Source organism: Ischnura elegans, chromosome 7, assembly GCF_921293095.1.
Source record: "Ischnura elegans chromosome 7, ioIscEleg1.1, whole genome shotgun sequence".
In the NCBI taxonomy this organism is placed as follows: Eukaryota; Metazoa; Arthropoda; class Insecta; order Odonata; family Coenagrionidae; genus Ischnura; species Ischnura elegans.
Genome location: NC_060252.1, coordinates 115731171 through 115751047, shown reverse-complemented (window position 1 = coordinate 115751047; position 19877 = coordinate 115731171). Strand labels below are relative to the sequence as shown.

The 19877-nt window shown below is 42.4% G+C and overlaps 1 protein-coding gene across 1 annotated transcript in view; it reads right to left on the bottom strand.

Annotated features, from left to right (window-relative positions):
- Positions 1-19877, bottom strand: part of LOC124162621 — a 140873-nt gene that overhangs the window by 8686 nt on the left and 112310 nt on the right. The gene's annotated exons all lie outside the window — the stretch shown is intronic.

The window sequence follows — 19877 nt, the reverse complement described above, 5'->3', positions numbered from 1 at the left end:
TTCATTGTATTCAAATGGACTTAACGTATTCTACAATTATCTTTAAATGGCTTTTGTTGAACTGGTGAAATAAAACTTGCATTGGAGAGCCGCCTTAATGAATACTATGTCTCCTATTTTATTACAAGAACAGAAGAGGATCAGTTGCGCAAAGTGATGGGATCGAAATCGATTTGTTCCATCACTAGAGCGGGGAGGGGTTGTGGGGTATTGGAGGAGGGTGTTGGGAAAACTAAGGAGAGGGGGGGGGGAAGGGATAGGATTTTTAGATGGAATGAAAGTGCAGAGTAGGCCTTAGGGTCACATTCTTCAAAACGTTTTAAGTTCAAATCACTGATAAACTTTCGCGGTCCAAAATGGTCCAACGGTGAACAGATAAATGGCTTGAAAGTGCTATGTTCCTATGCATTATTTTATAGTCCATATAAGCATACCTCACATTGTTATGGATTACATTGTAATTACTTCCATCGAAATGCTCAGCAGAGGAAACCTTGGAGCCATTTTGATTGTAATGGATGCGGCAAGTAGTCCTACAGCAGGGAAGGGCAGGGAGTTTAGTTGTGACAAAGATCACGAACGAAATGCATTGATTGCGATTCGTTACCCACCATTAGTGGATTCATAATGTACAAATTATTTGGTTTTAGATATCGACTTATAGAAACGGTCAATTTTTTCCTCCTTTGAAAAAGGCCAGATTGGCGCCCATGCGATGCCACTCCACGTGGCGTCACAGGGACCTAGTCTCCATACGAGTAGATAGGAGTTTTACATCGTCTGAGATTACCAATGCATGCATGAGGCACAGAGCTCAGGGAAACATGTCTTAATAATCACACATTAAAAATACCTAAGTTCGGAAAGTTTGCTTCGTTTGATAGGGGAATAATAATCCTTATTTAAGCCAAGCGCTACCTGCTAGGAGGGTACGCAGCTACCAGCTAGCAGCCTGCGTTGTATCAGCGCTCAAGCCTCGCCCCAAGGTCACCTCACACGCCGACAGCTGCATACGTCACACGGACTTTTCCCATCATTCCTACTTAGCCGTCGCGTTTCGTTTAATCGCGAAAAATAGAAATCGTCATTCGAAAATCTAAGAGCGTTAAATGCGCACTTCAGGAGTAATAATCTTTCGATTTAGGCAATAAAAAATAATAGGAAACCACCCTATTGCTAACTGAAGGAAGAGATCCAATACTCGAGAATAACCCATCCTAGGAGCAGAAGTATCTGTAGACACAAACTACTCTTGGCGATCAACGAATATCCCTACAGACGCGAAGAGCACTTTCTCCCAAAGCTGCATAAATTGCGCGGTCTACTTTTCGTCCACTTCCTGCCCTTCAAACTTTCCTCCTCCACTAGTCACTGCGTGCGTAGGAATACAAAGAACTCAAACGAGGAGAAAGTGGTTGGGTAACAGATGAGGTGATGTCCTAAGAAAGTGTTGTCATTGTCAAGCAACAAGGTGGAATAAAATAGAAGGCAGGAAGTTTTCAGGCTTTCACGCGGGATGGCTCGCGTGCATTTTCCCGGGTTTTAGTCCTGGTCAGATTACTATCCATGTCGACCGTCGTTTCGCCAGGGTTCAACTCTAGCAACCGCAGGGCCGAGGTAAGACGATCGAACCCGAGGCCGAACCCGATCGAACATCTTGTCTTGCAATTAGCCCTCATCTGAGGTAAGACCTTCATAGCTCATCTTAACTCAGGCCTGAGGATGCTGGAGAAGAACTCTAGCGGAGCCTAAGCTAACACGGTCCATTTGACTCGGTGTAAATCCCGAGATGAAATTACCAAAAAATAGGAGGAGATCGGATTGATGTAATGGACGAGTGTTGAATTTCCATCCTGGGGCTACCGGTTCAAATGACAGGGTTGGAGAGTATTTTTTGGAGGACACCCTATGATTGCGTAAGGGGTGGATGTATTGGAGGCATTTCGAGTGCAGTAGTGCGGTTGGGACCGACGGACAGGATTCCTGCATCCGGTGTTGTGGTCGCGTTGCTGTTTCGCAGCCAAGGTCCTCTTCGACGTGTGAAAGGGCACCACGAGGCAATTACGAGAAAAAGCGTACGAAGGGAGCAATTTTAACGGTACGGTGTAAGTGAAGGAGAAGCTGAGAGTAGTCTACAATTGAATGAGCGCGTGCAATGCAAATTAAAGTGAGGAGGAAGCACAGACTAAGAGAGCTCATGTGTCGTCGGGAAGTGGCAAATGAACGGCTCCAGTAGCGGATACAGAAAAAAACTTGAGGTGGGGGGCGCAAAAGATACCTTGAGTTACCTTTACTTTTATCGTAATAAAATAAAATCAAGTCAAATGCAAAGTTTAAGAAGTTTTTAATTAAAGATATTACGTAAAAATACAAGACAATGCCATCTTATGATATAAAAAAGTTACGATTGTGGTTCTGCAATGTTTGGCCATACGGGCGGCCCCACAAGGGGGGGGGGGGGGAAGGGGACGCGCGCCCCCTGCGCCCCCCATCAGTATCCGCCACTGCACGGCTCACACAATAGGATTACGGGGTTGGCATAGAATATTATGTTTTATTTTCTTTTTAATTCGTTTTTATTTTTCCTCATTTTTGTTGCATATTACTGAATATATTTTTCAATATTTTTATTTTTTGTACACTCCATTAATTTTTCTCAAAAATTTCAGGAATTAATTTTTACACACTGTGGAATTTTGGTCTTGCTCGCGATTGGCCGCGGATCGGATGTGATCCCCTCAATCACAATGATCCCCAAACGGCACGCACGTTTGAAAATTTCGCTCCCCTTGTCCTTCATCCGCTGCCCTGGCGGCGCAAATCGCTGAAAACCTCCTCCCAATTCCTACCTATAAAGTAGTGATGGGTCGATCATGAACGATTCGATCAAAAAGATTGAATCACTAGGTGAATCAAATGACTCATGATTCATTTCGCTAAACAAGTCGATCATCAATCATCAATCACTCCGACTTCCGGTTTCATATCAATCATCTCGGTTTCCGGTTTGATTCAAAATTTGAAATGACCGATGCTTAATCTCTTTTCGTCAGGGCAGAAATAGTTGTGATAAAATTAAATACTATGTTATGAAGAACTGAATACTTGTGTAATCTTTTTCTTAAATGTTTTCCAGCAGTTATCAGTATTAATAACACCAATACACGTAAAAGGAAAATATTAAGATGACTCCTGTAGGAGAACGTTAAGAAGTAGAAGTTAAAGCTGGTTATATTTTATTGTGCCGTTCATAAAATTATCCTGCAGATCAGATTCATGCATAGTGTGTGGTGTATTTTGTGTTATATTTTGAGATATATAGTTAGAAATTATTCTATTAGTGTTAAGAAACTGTGACAGTTTTGCCTTCCCAAATATTTACATGACACTACTTCCTTCATTTTTGCAATCTAATTTACTCATCTAGGAATTCACAATTAAAATAGTATATGAAATGATAATATGGATAGCAATCAGCGTTACCAATGCTCTTCGCAGATGAGGCAGTATTTATTCGATTATTCAAAGTGATTTATTACATCCATTGATTGAGTCTTTTCGATCTTGATTCCTTTTGAGTCTTTTCGATCATGATTCCTTTTGAGTCTTTTCAATCATGACTCCTTTGAGTCTTTTCGATCATAGTGATTGAATCTTGATTTGAGTCTTTTCGATCATAGTGATTGAATCTTGATTTGAGTCTTTTCGATCATAGTGATTGAATCAATTGATTGAATCACTTATGTGACTCGAGTCAAAATGATTGAATCACTAAAATGATCGACTTTGCCCATCACTACTATAAAGTACCAAATATAGACGCGTAGTACTATGCATTATGACCGCGTTCAGTACACCAAATTTAAGTTCTTATTCACGGTTAGTGTTGCACTACGATAAAAAATAAAAATTCTAGGAGGGTGCATCAAACACAAATTCAGAAACTGCATTCGGATCATTCACTTTTAGGCACCTTGCACGCAAATAACATATTGAGAGATGAAAAATTCGAGGGCAATGATCCCAAGCATGGACTATCAGATTGATTGTTTGAGGCGTAACTTTGTGAAAGCGATTCATTTATCATTTGGATTATCAAGTTTCGATTCGTGGAAAACAAATCATGGAGAATCGTAGCAGACATTGGCGGCGGGGCTGTTCGTTTCCTTTCTGATGTCTTCCATTGCTGCGCACACAAATTCGCCGCTTTCCATCTTTTCCTTTCTTTACTCAAGAATTTGAATTTTCCAGTTCACCTATATTATTTGTGTTTACCGGTGAGAAATTAAAGGTGTTCCGCCCACCTGAAAATAGTTCATAACTCGACTGCGAGAAATAGAAAATCAACTCTATTGCACCATCATGAATTATTCGTAATCCACACAGATGATTATGGATCGCATCTCAACACACATAAGGTTGTTTCGAGCAAATTCAATTTTGGAAAGCAGAAAAACTCCATAAAACCTTAACTAAAAGGGTTTAAATAAGACAAGGATGGCAGCACTGAGTCAATTACGACTTTGAAAGGATGCATAAATGGGATGGGATGGAACCCGATATGGGATAAATGGAGTTCAATGACATTACAAAGAGATAACTTCAGAAAGAATAAATGAAGGTATTCCTCGATTGTTTGCTCAGGAGATGTATCCATAGGAAGACCAAACGATAAAAGAATTTGGCACACAAGAGAAAAAAAAAACAGAGAACGACAGAAGAGACGAAAACGTAGAGGGTTGCAGTGGGTTTTCCAATCTTAAGAATGCAACCCTAAAAATAGGCGACTAGTGATAATTACACAAATAGTAAGTGTTACCAATTCAGTTAAGTTTACTTTCTTTTTTGCCCATAAGTGGATATTCATTTTGAAATTGATAAGACAAAGCTGTGAATGAAAATATAAAAAAAACGTATAACATATACACGAAGTACACTAGATTGTTAATAAAAAACTTGAAAAAAATTATTACGATACATGTCATAATTTTAGGAAAATTTTATGAGCCAGTCTCGTCTCAGTCTCGTTTTCCGCACTCGGGTCTCGTCTCGTTTCCCCCAAAATAAATTTAGCGCCATAAAAAGCCATTTCCTTAGCGTAATCGGTACACTGAATCGGTACACTCGGAATAGGAAAGCCACTTATACAAATTTGAAAAATGGCAACAAACTGGTGCTAAAATCATTGATTTTATTGATACTCAATTAATAATCTAGTGACATAAAACAAAAATTTCTAAAAATGGGATGTAGGCAATAAGTTACTGCAGAGAAATTCTCAGAAGGTTTAAGAAAATATTCGCAAAGATAATGTGATTGGTATAAGAGAGATTTTCGCTTTAATGACGTAGTTAAAATAAGTTTCAGATTTAAAAAAGTTTAATTAACATAAGTTTTTTATTTGACTTCAGCCATATAAGCTATAGAACAATGCCGCAAATCGAGGGATCCGGGTTCGAATGCCGTTCAGGGCGAATGATTCAAGAATTTTTCACTAGCCTGCGAATAGATTTTTCGAGAGATTTCTGGCACCTTATAGAATGGGCTGCATGCTTCTGAAATAAGGTTACCTGCCGCTTACATGTTTTTCTTGAGAAAATATGACGAATGGAGTTAGAGTAAGAAACTGATAAATAAATATCGGTCAGAGGATCCAGTAATGGACTTTTTGATTAAATGGATTTTTGGTTTGCAAAATAAAGACAAATGAACGAAATTAAAGTCAAAGGAAAGCCAATTTTAGTGGTCCTTTTTCATTGTGACATCTTCAACACAATTAAGCAATATTATGCTAAATATCCGCACTAACCTCGCAAGATATATCATGCAGGAACAGGTAAATAGTTATTTCAATTACCATTCGTCTTTCTGCCGAGGTTATATGATCTGCGAAATTCGAAATAGCGCCATAATTGTCTCCTAGCGTGCAAATTATAAGCAGGATTGCAAGTGCCGTGGTTCAGTTCAGGTTCGCGGTCAATTTACTGGTTGGTGTAGCAGAGCGCTGTCTGCTACTCAGGACATGGACTCTTGGGGGAAACCCAGGAGGTGGGGGCGTGAAGCCCTCAACGGGAGAAGGGTTTTTGGGCCCGTTGTAAAAGAGAGAGAATAAAGAGTTGTGTTTTGAACCTCGAAGTGAGCGAACGTTATTTTAAATATCCTTCTCCTGCGAACCGGCGCTACATTGGCGCAGTCGGTAGGATTGTGTTCTCGATCCTGAGATTTTGCGTGCGGTTCGGCGGCGGCAGCCATGGCGGGTATGGTGATGCCGGAGAAGTTTAGTGGTGCGGAGGAGTGGGAAGACTGGGTCTTCCAATTTGAGACAGTGGCGGAAATAAATAAATGGCCTGAGGAGCAGAAGACGCTCTACCTGAGACTCTGCCTCACAGGAAACGCTCTCTCGGCGTTTCGTGATCTGCCGGAGGAAAACAGAGGGAGCTACGAAAAGGCGCGGGAGGCGTTGGGGCGGAGCTTCAACCCAAGGGAAGCGAGCGAGAAGGAAAAGACGCGATTCGTCCAAAGGGCGCGCAACCCCGGAGAAGAAATCGCCGCCTTTGCCACGGACCTCGGGCGCCTTGCTCGGCGCGCATACCCTTCCTGGCCCGAGGATGCGAGAAAGGCCGTAGTGCGCGACCGCTTCCTCGATGGGCTTGACGGGAACATTCGGGTGTGGGTGAAGCAGGCGAGACCTGCTAGCCTCGAGGAAGCAATCGGCGTTGCAATCGAGATGGAGGCAATCCATTTCGCCGAGTCATCCACCAGGGTAGTGAATGCGTTGGCGCCGGCGACGCTCGTCAGGTCACAGGATATCGGTGTGGATAGTCGAGGGTGTGGTCGCGAGGACAGAGTGGAGGCCGCGTTGACACAGAACTCAGAGACAATGAGAGAGGTGTTGCAATTTCTACGAGGGATGGTTATGTCGAGTGGTGAGGACCACGGCCCCGCTCCCGCTCCGGAGAGGCGGCGCCCTAATTCCAGTGTGAGGCGCAGAGATCGGACGCGCTGTTGGATGTGCGGCGAGGAGGGCCATCTGAGGGCCGAATGCCCACGACTTTCCTTCTCGGGAAACGACGGAAGGCCGAGGAGATGGTAACCTTCTCGGCCGCAGACGAAAAAGGAACCCGAGGCACCACTTCACCGCTCGAGGGCGTCGGAGGACGCGGAGCAAAGGAAATTTGGACAATTTTGTCCGAGTCAGTGCCCCTGGTGCACGGATCCGTTTCGAAGATCCCCGTCGAGATACTAATAGACACGGGAGCGGCAGTGTCATTGATATCGGAAGAAATATGGAGCCGCACCGAAAATTCGGGGAAAATCATAACAGACAATGTGACACTAATAACGGCGAATGGGGAGCCATTACGGGTGCTTGGGAAGGGTGAAGTGATGCTTCAGATCGGAGGGGAAGAGTTCTCTCATGATGTGCTCATCGCCCCGCGCCTATCGAAGGGATGCCTCCTGGGTGCCGATTTTCTGCGAGCACATCAGTGTGACGTGGTTTTTTCCCGGAATTGCATTCTTCTCCGCGGAAAAGCGGTGCCTTTTCTTATAAGTGAGGGAAAGTGCGAGTGGGGCTGCGCAGTGACGTTGAAGGAGAACGTTGTTCTTCCTCCTCACCACGAAGTGGTAGTGGAGTGTTGGGTGAGCTCGGACCCGGGGTTCAAAGAAAAAGTGGGGATAATCGAGCCAAACCCAAAACTTTTAGAGCGTTATGGCGTTTTCGGTGCGCGGATTTTGCATAACGTGAAGGATACCGTGAATATGCTTTTCCTGAATCCCTTGGGAGAGACAGTGACTCTATACAAAGACACGAAAGTGGGCGTATTGCACGAGTGTTTTGGAGAACAAGTGGAAGCATGTCAAAAGTCCGTTTTTAGTCTGGAGAACGCGCATCTTCCCCCAGCATCTTCCCTCTTTGACTTCAACTGTGCCGATATTAGTGAAGCGGAAATAGAGGAACTCAAAACAGTGTTGAATGAGTTTTCAGATGTGTGCTCTCGAGGACCCTACAACTTAGGGCGTACAAACATTCTTAAGCACACAATAGAGACTAGTGATGTGTCCCCGATTCGGCAACCTCCCAGGCGATTGCCAATCCACAGACGCGGAGAAGTGCGACGAATCGTAGAGGAAATGATGAGGGACGATATAATCGAAGAATCATCATCTCCTTGGAGTTCACCGATCGTTCTTGTGAAAAAGAAAGACGGATCGACGCGATTTTGCGTTGATTATAGGCGTCTGAATTCCGTGACTCACAAAGATGCTTATCCCCTCCCCCGCATGGACGACATTCTCGATTCGCTCGCCGGCGCAACAGCTTTCTCCACAATAGATATGGCGTCAGGATACTGGCAGTGCGAGGTCGCGGAAGTTGATCGAGAAAAGACAGCCTTTACCACTGGTGACGGTCTATATCAGTTTAAAGTGCTGCCCTTCGGATTGTGCAACGGACCCAGTACATTCCAAAGACTAATGGACCTAGTGCTCGCGGGTGCACAGTGGAGGTCTTGTTTGGTGTACTTGGATGACGTCATAATTTTCGGAAGGGATTTTAGGGAGCACGTAGAAAGGCTAACAGATGTGTTGATACGCCTAAGGAAGGCGGGACTGAAAATTAAGCCTGAGAAGTGCCAAATCATGAAACCATCTGTGAAATTTTTAGGCCATATAGTCTCCAAAAATGGTGTTGCGACGGATCCTGATAAAATTGCCGCGATCACACAATGGCGATCTCCAGCATCCCTTGAGGAGCTTAGGGCGTTCCTAGGAACTGTGTCTTACTACAGGCGGTTCATTAGAGACTTTTCACAGATAGCCTGCCCCCTTCACATGTTGACCGAAAAGCATGCCTTATTTAAATGGAGTGCAGAATGTGAAGACGCCTTTCAGACTCTTAAGCTAACGTGTTCACCGATTTTGGCCTTCCCGCGGATGGACTGCGAATTTAAGCTCGACTGTGACGCTAGCGGGATGGGTATCGGGGCCGTACTCAGCCAGAGACAGGAAGGCGAGGAAAGGGTTGTGGCCTATTATAGTCGGACGCTCTCACGCGCCGAAAAACAATATTGTGTGACGAGGCGTGAACTTTTGGCGGTAGTCAATTCTACCCGCCATTTTCGCCAATATTTATTAGGCAAACGGTTTGTGGTGCGCACCGATCATAATTCCCTACAGTGGTTGAGATCGTTTCGAGAACCGGAAGGACAAGTTGCTGGCTGGCTTGAGCAATTGTCGGAGTATGACTTTTTAGTGGTGCATCGGCCGGGAAATAAACATGGAAATGCCGACGGTTTATCCCGGTCTGTTTGTAAACAGTGCGCTCGGGGAGAGGGGGAGCTGATTTCAGCGGAAATCGACGCCGTCTTAGAGGCCCCCAGTGAAAGCGTGAGGGACAGGCAAAGCAAAGACCCCGTGCTGAGAAGGGTAATGGAAGCACTCGAAGCAGGAATTCGGCCGTCCGAGGGAGAGAGGAGGGGTGACTGCCCGAAGGCGAAGGCTTTGTGGACACAATGGGATAGGCTAGTGTTTAAGGATGGGGCTCTCTTTCGAAGGTGGGAAGAAGAAGGAAGAGACGCCTTCCGTCTCCAGATAATAGTGCCTGCTGAGGCTAGGGACGAAATTCTTCGGGCTTTGCACGATTCGCCCGTCGAAGGCCATTTAGGGTATGAGAAAACTCTAGGTAAAGTGAGAGAGCGCTACTATTGGCCCGGATACACAAAAGACGTGGAAATTTGGTGCCGCACGTGTGAAGATTGTTCGCGTCGGAAATCCCCGCCTCACCCGCAACGAGCACCACTGGGTCATTGCCCGACGGGAGGACCGATGGAAAGAATTTCCATGGACATTTTAGGACCACTTCCTCAAACAAAGACAGGAAATAAATATATATTGGTGGTCGCTGACGAGTTCACCTAGTGGACCGAAGCGTATGCCATGCATAACCAAGAGGCGGAAACAGTGGCGCATCATGTTAAGGGCTTCGTGTGCAGGTGGGGAGTGCCACGGGAAATCCACACTGATCAAGGACGCCAATTCGAATCCCGCCTCTTCCAAGAGATGTGTAAAGTGATTGGGGCGGTAAAAACAAGAACATCACCCTACCACCCGCAGTCGGACGGCCAAGTCGAGCGGTTCAATAGAACATTATTAGCTATGTTGAGCCAGTGGACGGATATGGAATCCGAATGGGATGAGCATTTGGATTCCGTCATGCTAGCCTATCGGTCGGCCAAACACGGCAGCACAGGATTTACACCTTATTTTCTTATGTTTGGGAGAGAAGTGCGCCTCCCCATTGAGTTAGAGTGGGGGATCCCTGATGTGCAGAGGGGGGTGGCGCAGCCCAAAGAAGGCGAATTTGTGAGACGGTTGCGAGAGAGCCTCGAGAAAGCCCATGCTCTCACACGGCAGTGGCTTGGGTCGGCCCACCTCCGGCAAAAAGAACAATACGACCGCCGGTGTCACGGTGCACCCCTTGAAGAAGGGGAAAGGGTATGGCTCCACGATCCCGCTACGGCAAGAGGGAAGTGTCGTAAATTCCATCGCCCCTGGACGGGCCCCTTCCAAATCATACGGAAATTGTCCGAGGTCACGTACCGGGTGAAGAAGGTGGATAATCCTCGCCGCCGCTTAGTGGTACACTTCAACCGACTCAAAAGGTGGGAGGAAAGACCGGGAGGAGACACGGAAAAGGAATGTCAGAATACGAACGGAGTGGAAGAAACAAAAGCTGGGCCAAGAGAGACCGAGACAGCGAGGGAAAAACCTGTCGTCCGCGGAGGGGGTAGATGGAAGTTTTTCTCCATTCCACCAACACATGAGGGCCAAGCGACTCCGGCAGCGAGAGAGGAGCCACCAGCTGAAGCGGTTATTGAGCCGACCATGCGATATCCCAGACGGGTTACAAGAGAACCGCAAAGGTTTCAAGCCGGGCTCTGAGGAAGGAGTAATTCCGGGGGGGTGGTCTCTTTTCTTTTCGTTTCAGAGGTAAGGAGATAAAGGCGCCAACTTTCCGAGATCCGAGGACAGCGAAGGTTCCAGCTATGCCGACCGTCGCGAGGGCGCGACGCCTTTGAAAGGAGGGGGCAATGTAGCAGAGCGCTGTCTGCTACTCAGGACATGGACTCTTGGGGGAAACCCAGGAGGTGGGGGCGTGAAGCCCTCAACGGGAGAAGGGTTTTTGGGCCCGTTGTAAAAGAGAGAGAATAAAGAGTTGTGTTTTAAACCTCGAAGTGAGCGAACGTTATTTTGAATATCCTTCTCCTGCGAACCGGCGCTACAGTTGGTTATCTTTTTGTAATTTGTGCTATGGATCAAAGTTAATTTAAACATAAGGTTAAAAATGTATTTTGATATTAATGAAAACATCTATTTCAGCAAACGGAAAAGGTAAACATAAATTGCTTAACTATGCTATATCCACAATACATTTTGCTATTAAATTATTCGTAATGGAATTATCTTTTAACGGAGTTAATATGTATTTTACCGTGCGTTGCTTTAAGAGGTCTGAACTGATGATTTTGGAAGACAAAAATTTGGCTTCAACTTTCCTCAAATTACTTGTTTGTGGTGGAGTTAGACATCGAAGGGGATGGACTTCATACTCTTCCGGAGGAAGTCTATGGAGGCATATATGCATCTTTTTCGAAGGAATGAAAAAATATGTTATCTTCGGCGATTTCATTTAATGACAAAGTTTTTTCTCGTCGCGATATTTTATGTACCATACTGTGACCACTTGGATTAATTTCACAAAAAACCTCAAAGCGTTAACTCTTTCTTTGCTTACCATGTTTAAATATTAAAGATAGGTAGTTTAAAGAAAAATATACCAAATAAATGGAAAAATTGCGATCGATGACTTGTTTTCCTTAATAGGTACAACACCCTCACGCTTTAAGATTAAAACAAAATTTTGATAAATCCTCTAAATTATTTCTACTGTATAGATACCTTTTTCTCAACTTATACGCAACCAAACTCTACGAATGAGGGACCAAAATGCACAGAATTTATCAGAGAACATGCGACGGCATGTCTTACTTCCTAAATATTGCTATTGTTTCCTAAAATTGGTTTTTTAAAATAAAAAAAAATCGATAAAAAAATACTCGATTTCGGCAAGATTGTCCTCGTCCCAAGAATACAGTTAACGCCGTCGGATCCCACCATGCCTTTTAATTTGACTCGCAGACAATTTCCCATTAAGGTTTCCTATGCGATGACTATTAACAAGGCTCAGGGTCAGACTTTGCAAAGAGCTGGCTTATTCCTGCCTTACCCTGTATTCTCTCATGGCCAACTTTATGTAGCATTCTCTAGGGTAAGATCTTTTCAAAATATTTTTGTAAATATTAAGGAAAACGCTAAACAAGTATTAACAGAGGATAGTGCAATTACTTCCAATATTGTGTTTAAAGAGGTCCTCTGACCTCAATTTGTACATGAACATTCCAATTAAATTTGTACATAAGACCCTGCCTTTTTTTTCTACATTTGAAAATTAGAAACGCGCCTATCCCTCTGCATTGAAAAGAGCGGGGGAAGCCCGCTGGGAGCATCTCGCTCGTTATTCACAAAAACGTACATTATGTATTGAAGGATTCATGTAGCATACGATTCAAATTTTTAATTCGTCTGAAGCAGGAAATCCTCACCATTCATATCCCATAAAATTGTGTACCTATTTGTATTTTTCTAAACTCCATGAAGGTAGATTGGCTGGAGGATGTACGAATCAGAAGAAACTTCGAGGGAGACTTTGCTCAGTGAATCTGGTGGTTTATGCGAGAAATGCATTTTAGCTAGATTGAAGTTGGTGGTGCTGGCTTCCACTTATGAGGGTTTTAATTATCAGATTAGGCGCTAGATGGCATGGCGTCCGCAGTTTATATGCGTCAGAATTCGATGAGAAAGCTCACAAAGGGATTTGCTATTCCCAATTTATTTATATTTTTTCAAAGCGGAAGCAATTGTTCCAGCCTGAATATTGCATATGATAAAATTAAATAGTTGCAGTAAAGTGGCTTCAAATCGCCTTAAAGCCTTGCGTAATTTTATCCACCAGCCCTACGTTTCGAAGAATAGAGAACGCTCAATTCATCGGATGCGGAAGAATTTAAGCGTGAGGAAAAAAGTTTTCTCACTCACTCACTCACTCAATTACTCAAGCCGAAGGTTGTTGTGGATAGCTAATGTTGTAGCTCAAACCAGACTTAGCCTTATGCGTGCTAATACCTACTATCACATATTTACGTTAAGGGATTTACGTCAGTAATTTCTTTCCTCGTCGCTCTCCGAGGATTTTTCATTTGAGGATATCCCAATGCTTCACTCAAGATTTGAACCCACGACCATTCAATGAGAAGAAACGCGTCCACCCACCATGCTACCTCCTCGGTATTCTCATAAGTATATACTTTTTAATCAATTTGCCATCATAGGAGAAAACCATAGATGTTTAACAGTAATGTAAGGGTACAGAGAGTTTGGATAATTGAGTTGTCATATTTTTAAGTTAACAAAATGCGATGGTGGTTGGCGTAACTATCATTATCTGGCCAGATGATGATACGCTGTATCGAAACCGGTCGCAAATATATTTTATTTTGTGAAACAGCGAAGTCTTTTCTTAACCTTTGTGCATTTAAGTGAACACTTAATATGACCTATATGAGGTGACCGCGGCGCCTTTTTTATTGGCAGTTATTGGCTACAAGACAACAATCACAGCATTCATACACTATAAACTTTCCATACATCTTGAAAATACCTATAGGTATAAAACTAGATAATTCATTTCAGAGTGTGGCATTACCCTCAGGAGTAGAATGGCAATGATTCCGAGACAATATGGCCACCGATTTTTCCAGAACGTGCTGCAGTAACTGCTTCACGTGAAAGAATTTGCCATGGGGAACAATTACAGCATATAAATGGTGATAAAACAGTGAATACTTCGAAGTCTGTGTTCACAATGACGCAAATATCCCCTTCTAGATATCACGTCCAGCGTTGAGACAGTCGACCGTCTCACAGGTGAAAACTTATGAAAGAGCTATTAGGCAAGGGTCCAAAGCCATAATCATTTCATTGTTTCATTCATGCTGCATTTTGAAGTGTGAATACATTTATGTAGAATGGGAGTCATCTCATGAGCAGAAGTGTCTATAGGGAGGCGAAGCTTCACAAGCAAAACATTATTCTTCACTTTACAGCATCATTAAGAGGCCGCATCACTCACTGCACCCCGTGGATTTGATCTTTTACGGAAATTTTACCATTTTATTACTTCATTGGCAAAGTCTACGAACGGGGCCCCGTTCTTAGACTTTGTCAATTAAGCGGGCAGGGATTCGAAGATTTTGTCGAGTTCAATGGCATTAATTGGCAGCCTTATAACCCTCTATTTTCTGCGCTTTCTCATTTAAAAATGTTTAAGTCTTCTTGACCTCTACATAAGTAATTAACAGATAAATTTCTTGAATAGTAGGTCCGCGAATAAAATATTACAGTTCAACAACTTTTCGAACCTATAATGCTCTTCCTCAGGATTTAAATGAATTATAATGCTTTTAGAACACAGTAAGCTGCGATTATTTGCAGGCGAAGGAGTAATTAACAGGGAAATCCGTTCCAGTAAAGAAAGGGCTGTAGTAATGAACGACCATGCTGCTATCCGAGCTTGGTGCGATGATTGGCAGTTAGAATTAAATTTGAAAAAATGCGTCGTAATGAATTTCTGGAAAAAGAACAACTCCCTACAACGTAGTTATATAATTCGGGTTACCCAATTAGAGACTGTTGAATCCGTGAAATATCTAGGAGTTAGACTCAATAATGATCTATCGTGGAATAAACATATTCGAGAAATAACCGGTCAGGCTAATCGTAAAATGTGTTTTGTTAAAAGAATATTAGGAAAGTGCGACGACAAAGTCAGTGAAATTAGCTACTTTTCCCTCGTTAGACCACATTTAGAAGACGCTGCCAGTGTTTGGGACCCTCATGAAGAAGGCTTAATAACAGAGTTAGAACGCGTGTAAAGAAGAGCTGCCAGGTATGTGAAAGGTCGTTACGATAGTGCAACTGACCTCTTAGATAAACTCGGATGGGAATCTCTGTCAGACCGTAGATTGAAAAGTAGACTAAGCCTTTTAGATAAATTTAAGAGCAGTGTCTTTTCTAACGAAGTTAACCATATTTTACGAACTCCAACATACTACGGAAGATCAAATCATATAAATAAAATAAGAGAGATAGATTGTAAAATAGACACATTCAGAATGTCATTTTTTCCACAATCAATAAGAGATTATAACGGCAGCTTTAGAACTCACAAATAGGTTAGATGACTAGTAGTGTAGCCTACTAACTTATGTATACCTTAATGCATGTGGGAATCCAATTGCATGTTGCATGCTGGTGTTTGATCACCCCCTACCAAACACCATTAAGGTGGCTCGCAGCGTATTATGTAGATGTAGATGAAATCGAAGGAGATGCGGACAGTCGATATGTGCGATATCACAAAAAAAGAATTACATGCATGTAATAATCAGTATTAAAAATTTTTGAGCAGTTCAGAAGTGCATTAACCTTAATTGTCACACTGTCACATTTATGTTTGGAATAAAGCTAATCGTTTTGGAATATTCCATGATCAGATCGGAATTTTAAACAAATTATACATACGGGAATATTTCCAACCATGAAGAAGTGATGTATCCTCTTAAGTAGATATTGATAGTGAGAAGCTTCATCCAGTCAGAAGAGGCAAGAAAATAGGAGCATACATAAGAAGCATAGTGTACCCAAATGGTACAAGACATGACTCATGGTTACAACAAAGATACATTATTATCATCAAAGGTAGTGGTTTATTATTTTGCTCATATAGTGAGGAGAGTGACAAATAGAAAATATTTTAACTAGGTACTTATAGACATGATTTCTACTTCAATTATCATGTGCTCTAAGCAGTACCGAGGAATATGAATATGAATTCCCTAAAGGAGGGTCAACTAGTAATATCGCTTGGTTTTTCTTTTGGAAGTTACTCTCACAGAACAGGGATTAAAAGTAGAGGAACGTGTGCATTTGCTAGAAATGGTGTTTTTTAAAAATAAATTAGCCTAAAAAATGTGAGTCCAATACAAAAAAGTTTTGAATTTTCGATTGTAAAGTTGATCTCTTTATATGTTGTTGTCATATATTGTACTCCAGATGGGATATTAACCTTTTTGTAGTTAATTTAATAATCCTTCTTGATATAGTGCTAAAAACTAAAGAATCTTTGACTTTGTGTGGTGAATTTAACACTGAGTTCTGAAACGAAAAATGTCATTAAGTAAGAAAAGTTAATAATAATCTAATGAACTGTTTTACTTATACCACAGCACCATGCCTCCAATCAGGATATCAAAATATAAAAACATCTCTTTTGGATCACCGTCCACTCTCTTCACCTTAGCGCCGACAGGAATTATAGCCCAGTTTTGAGGTCGCATTCTCCATAAATAATATTTCTTGAGAAAGAACATCCACCTAAAAGCAGAGGTGTCAGTGACGCCGAAAGACAGACAACTAGCCGCTCATTTTCCTCTTGAATGAAATATAAGATATAAAGTTAAGTGTACGACGATGTGGCATTTTTTAGTGTACCCCCTCCCCAAACTTTCTAGTACCCCCCCAGAAATTCCTCCGAATTCCTTCGAACTTTCTCCGAACTTATCCGCAGAAATTAGCGCGAAAAGTCCTTAGCGGGAGAAAGTCCTAAGGTTTTTCGCGCAAAGGATTTTCGCCAAAGGCCCTTCGACTCAAAGGCACGGAGACTAAGTCTCGGAACTCTAGTCTCCGAACTCTGTCCTTCGAACTCTGTCCTTCGGCGCTGCCCTCCGACGCTAGCCCTCCGAGATCGGAGATGAAGACTTATATAGCTAGTACGGCGGAGGAATCTCTCTCTGGCTCCTGGCAATCTAGGGAAAGTGGGTGCTGAATGCAGTTTGGAGTGAGAAGTACTCCACTTTGTCCTATCACAACTCTCTCTCCCTCCAACACCTCATTCCGCATGTGTTTCCCCTCCTTGAATTCCAATGACTTGCCTCTACCAGCTATCACACTACTTGGCTATGTCTCCAACCCAGGAGATAGAGGAGAGGAAACACGGCGGTATGCTGTTCTCCCCCAACCCCGGCCTGGATGACGAGAAGTGTTCCAGAGGTTCCAGTCAACACGGGCGCCTACCGGGGGCTTTATACCGATGCAGCTGACTTGAACATCGCTGTATTCCCCCCACTCCTTTGCAAAATTCCCCCCCTCCACTCTGCCACTGTTCGGGGGTCGGCCAGCTCTCTTGCTCTTAGGCCCATATTCTTAGTCGACCCTGTAGGGCCAACCGACCCTGAATACGTCATCAGCCCCTACATAAACCGATCTCACCCTACATACGCCACATCAAGCCCTGCATATGGCCGTTTTTGGAACTAAACGGGCCCTACTTGATGTAGGGTACCCGAACCCAAGGTGCGTAGGTTTTAGAATGTATGATGATCGATGATGCTGACCATTTAATGTATATATCACTCTGATGATATTCATTGAATTATTAAATTCTTTGTTTTTTTGGTCTAATCAAGCTCAGCAATTAATACACATTCTCAATTACAGGTTCAGCTATTCCAGCAACAATTAATGGAATATGCGTGGCGGCTTTCATCTCCTTTTCATGGTTCTCTCACTAATTTGAAACTTTTTCAATAGAATTGTTTCATCATTTGTACTTAGCATTTATTTTTAAGTTGCTTACTTTGCATTGATTGTATAAATAATATAAAGTATCTATTAACTAATATGATATCTTTTAGTTTCAATGGCGTTCTTATATCGTTCTGAAAATGTAACATTTGACATGTGTGTACATTATATAAGTTTGAAAAATGAGAATTGTTTTCTTTTTTAACACCTATGTCTGTGATTCCATTTGATGCAGCTGTTATCCATGCGGCAACTCTCATGAAAAGCACATTTACTGCATGTTAGGTTGTGGTTTCCGTAGTTGTTCTTGTCTTATTTCGGGGAGTGATAATATTTCCGATTAGTCAGCCCTTAAAATTGATCAGATTCGTGCTCGATTCTGTTCATTGCACTACCTTAATGGAATTTTACTTGGAAATTATGTGCGGCATAACTTCGATCTTGTTTCTCAGCTTATATTTTACTTCCCTATAGCTCAAATTATTCCATAGTAAGCATTGCTACTTTGTGGGCATGAGATTAATACTAGTACTTTCAGATATGATTTACCATGTTAATACATATATAAGTTCCATACCCGGAAAAACGTCCTGTAAAAGCATCAAAACTTGTCTAAGGCACGCTTATAGTTTTCCCTTAATTAATTTTTTGTGGCGAATTAACTGCTGCTGGTGCTGACTTAGCTCAGATTACGGTCTTCAATTAACAGAGGATATTTATTTTTAGCCAAAATAATAGTTGTGACACATATTTACATTACATGTAAATGTTTTATCTTGATATTAATAGAATTCCATTTGCGATTTTGGAGTGGCAACGAATCTGCAGTCCTGGTTTTCAGTTTAAATTCTACAGCTAAAAATACTTAAATAAAATACGTGTTTAACTATTTTTTTACGGTAGCTTATTCCTCTTATGAGTTTATAATTTCAAATAGCATGATCATAACGATATTTTACGGGTGAAACTATAGGATGTAGAATACGATAATTCTGCTTACTTTGCTAGTCTTCTGATGCGATTGAAAAGGAAACATGGACATTCCGGAAGAATATACAACGTAATATGATGGCCAATAACGATATTTTTTATTGTAACTCATAAGAATTTGATGCGGAAAGGCGATATCACGACCCGGTTCCTGCTTGCTTTCCCTGGCATACGTCTACGTTGGGAACTTCGTGACGTTACGCCCGCACGGAGTATCAGCTGAGACCACCTCCTATTATACGCACCTTGCCCGAACCAACCCTACACCCAACAAAAACATGGCGGCCAAATATCGTCTGCTGATCACCTCGATTAAATAATTTACGTTATAATGCATATTAAGGGAGACGAGCTCGCACAAACCATTTTAAAATGTACAGTAACACAGCGGAAAGGAAATAATACTACCACTTTATAGCCACCAAGTTAAATAAATTATAAAATTGACTGAACTTGTGGCGGCCGCACGTCCTGCCTCGCCGCCACACCGCTTGCCCTGAGGCAACATGAACTGCGCTCCATCATCGCTTCTTCTCTAACAGGCCAGCTAGCCCAAATATGAAAAAATTCAATTTTACATAAATGAAAAAGAATAGACAAAAAAAAAAGCCCAGCGGTAGAGCGGTCGCCGCCCAAGCGGGCGGCCCGGGTTCGATTTCCCGTGCCGGAAAGTGTAAATATTTTATTTTTTTTGTCTTCTAGAATTCCTTTCTAGAAATTTCTTTCATGTTCAAGAACAGTAACATAGAACATTCTGGGAGTGCACCAGTAGAATAAATACTGCGGCCTTTCGGCCGGCAAGTCAGTGTGAAATATGGAACGGATCAATAAACATCGTCCAAACCATTACAGTGCCTTATCATTGCTAGAAGACGATTCCTACGCCTGCTAAAAGCTAATAAGAAGAATATAGCGGTATACAAGCATCTGGTTTCTACGAATATATAATATTTTTCACGTTTGCCACTTGGTATACTTTTGGGAAACCAATACTTCGTTTACGTACAACCATAGAAAACGTATTTTCATGCCACTATTTGCCACATAATAAACTTAACTGCGGAAGGTAAAAGCGAACGACGAACCTTGATGATGCAACGTAAGTTCCCACGTCAATTATCATATTT